Source organism: Artibeus jamaicensis, unplaced genomic scaffold, assembly GCF_021234435.1.
Source record: "Artibeus jamaicensis isolate MK-2021 breed Jamaican fruit bat unplaced genomic scaffold, CSHL_Jam_final scaffold_916, whole genome shotgun sequence".
Taxonomy (NCBI): domain Eukaryota; kingdom Metazoa; phylum Chordata; class Mammalia; order Chiroptera; family Phyllostomidae; genus Artibeus; species Artibeus jamaicensis.
In genome coordinates this window covers 39,683,104-39,686,126 of record NW_026522059.1, presented here as the reverse complement: position 1 = coordinate 39,686,126, position 3,023 = coordinate 39,683,104, and positions in this window count along the sequence as shown.

Below are 3,023 nucleotides of genomic sequence, written 5' to 3'. Positions count from 1 at the left end.
GCCTAACACCACAAACATGAGTCCAGACAGGTTTCGCATACCTTCTTGGATTATCCACACCTCACGAGGCATATGCTTCAGGGAAGGCAGACGATACTAATCCAATATGTTTCGAAGATTCACAAGTTGACAACGTAGGGCGAGTTGCCAATTTTGCATTCCTGAAAATTATTCTAAGTAATGGTCCTAGTTTAATGGTATTATGCTCCAGAAAAAGAGCTCTGGGTTTACTCTTGTTTCCAGAACCATCCAGATCGATACAATCCTGTTTACACATTTTTTTTCACCACTGTATTTTTCTTCCCTCTAGGTCATAAATAGTTATCCACAAGCGTAGCTTCATTCTGGGGGCAAAAGTAAAGATATACATAGAAAACACAGCACTAAGTTTGAAATCACCAGTTTCTATAAAGTGAAAAGAGAACCAAAGTTTCCTTTGGGAAGAAAAAAAAAGTGCTATCAGATCAGTGATACCACAGCCAGGTGCAGTGAGTTTCTGAAGTCTTGTGGCCACTAGGAGATAAAAGTGAGTGGCTATGTAAAGTGTGCAGCCATGTACGTGTGTCCTGAGGCAAACACAACACCTGAAGTCTTATTATACCTCAAAGCCAAATCTCATATTCATATTCGGGCTGCTCACTTCTCCACTACAACTTGTACCTCCACCTATTGTAAGATGATGCTTCATGTCAACAGATACTCACAGACATCTCTACCCAGACCCCAGGCAGGAATTCTATTTACAGTTTCAGAAAAAAGATTGTAAGTTACACCCAAGCATTCAGATTTGGGGATGATTATGTATTCCCTAAACTGCAAAGTATATAACCTAGTAACAACATGAGTCATAGCCTAGATACACAAGCATTATATTTTGAGTATCTAATGTAACATGAATTACACGTTACAATTTCATAGTTTTATATAATCATGCACATGAAATAGGTGCCCAATGCCCTTCACAGATTTTTTTCTATCTACCAAAGTTTTCCATGGTAAACACTATTATTATCTTTACATACTTTAAAAACATGATGTGTTCCTTCAGGGTCAGCAAATTATGGCCAGTGGGCCAAATATAGGCAGTAGTTCATTTTGTATGGCCCATAAGCAAAGAATGTTTTTATAGTTTGGAGTGATTATTTTGAAAAATCAAAGAAACAAGACTTTGCAACAGAAACCACATGTGGCCCACAAAGCCCAACTTACTACCTGGCTCTTTACAGAAGTTTGGTGACCTATTTGAAATGATGAGTTTCAAATCAATATATTTTATTTATACATTTATTTTAATTTTCTCTGATGAGATATACAATACCACACATCTGAGCTCAGGGATGGAGCTACTACCTAAACCCCAGTGTACAGAACTCTGAGGCTGCCCTCAGTGAGGTGGAGAAAATGCTATTATCAATCAGTGAAGTCTTCATTGACGTAGGAGCGTAAAATGCGGGTGCAAGTCCCACATATTGCTCTCCTTGCCTTACCTTCTAGGGAAAGATTTTTTATTTATATATGTAATTAAATGTGTAAGAGTAAGAAACAAACTCACTAACCATGCAAGAGTCTAGGAGTAAAAAGCCAGTCCTGACCTGGCATATATCATGCTACATGTTTACTGGGTGACTGAATGCACTTTACCGACTTGCATAAGTGAAATATTAATCCTTGCGCCCAGATGTTAAGATCACTTTTTTAACTGGGCAGCCCCCAAGTGTGGGTTACAGTTTAGGTGCTCTAGAACCCCAGAGAATTTATACTTGAGCTTTACAATCTAGTACTTACAATCACTTTTCAAACATTCATAAGTACTGAAGGAGTGTTAGGATAGCCAAGCATGGCCTGGCTGGCTGCTTCTTTATAGCAGATGATACATTTTCATGTGCCAATTTTCTTCTTCCACCTATGAAGGAAGAGTAACCAGCCTCCAAAGGAAAAGGCTACTTCTCAGATCTGCAGTTACAGCTTGAGACCAGAAAGTACACTCCTTCTAACTCTGACAAGGACATAAGCCAGAAGCACAACCTTGCTGTCGCACTTCAGTTTCAAAAGCACAGCATGTGGCATTGCTTCAAAATGTATTACCTCATCAATTCATTTCTGAAAAAGTCAAAATAGTGGAGGCAGTCTATTTTGCCAACATTTTGAATCAAAGCTGTTTTGAGTTCTTCAGGCACCAAAAAGCAGCATTGCTTAATAAGCCATATCCTCATCCAAAACTGGTGCAGCTTTGGGGTCGAGAGCAGGTATTCATTCACCTGTGCATTCATTCAACAAATACACACCAAGGGAAGACTAGCAGACACTCTACTCAGCTCTGGAAACACAAAGGTGATCAAAACACAGTTTCTGGACTTAAAAACCTGAGAGGAGAAGTAAATGGATAAGCAAATGTTTAAGGGGCAGTGTGGAACATGCTGTGAGGGGAAAAGTTTAAGATTCCATGGGAACATGTAGGAGGGACACTTAGCCCAGACCTGTGGGGACAGGAATTCAGGAGAGGCTTTCCAGAGGAGTTGAAGTCTCTGATGAGCTGTAAAAGATGCAAAACTAGACAATAGGACTGGACTTGCACCAGCACCTGCACGCTCAGGGCATAAAATGGATCAGACATCATGGATCTCCAGAGGGACTGAAAGGGGAAACACATTGTACACAAGATGGCTCAGAACTGGAGACAGTTGTGGAACAGCAGGGACTGGGTCACACCTAGGCAGTTAGGGCCAATCAACTTAACAGCACACTTGTGTTCAGGAGACTGAATTTTAGGGTTGGAATATAAAGACAATTGCATGACATAAAAACATATAAGACTATGACAAGTTTTGGGGAGAGCATGTTCCAAGAAATCCATCTATAGTAGTTTGCTACGGTTGCTGTAACCAAGTGCCACACATCTAGTTGCTTAAAATGCAAAAATGTGTGGTCTCACAGTTCTGGAGGCTACAAGTCCAGAGCAAGGTGGTGGCAGGGTTGGTTTCTTCTGAGGGCTGTAAGAAAAAAATCTGTTCTCTCTCCCAGGT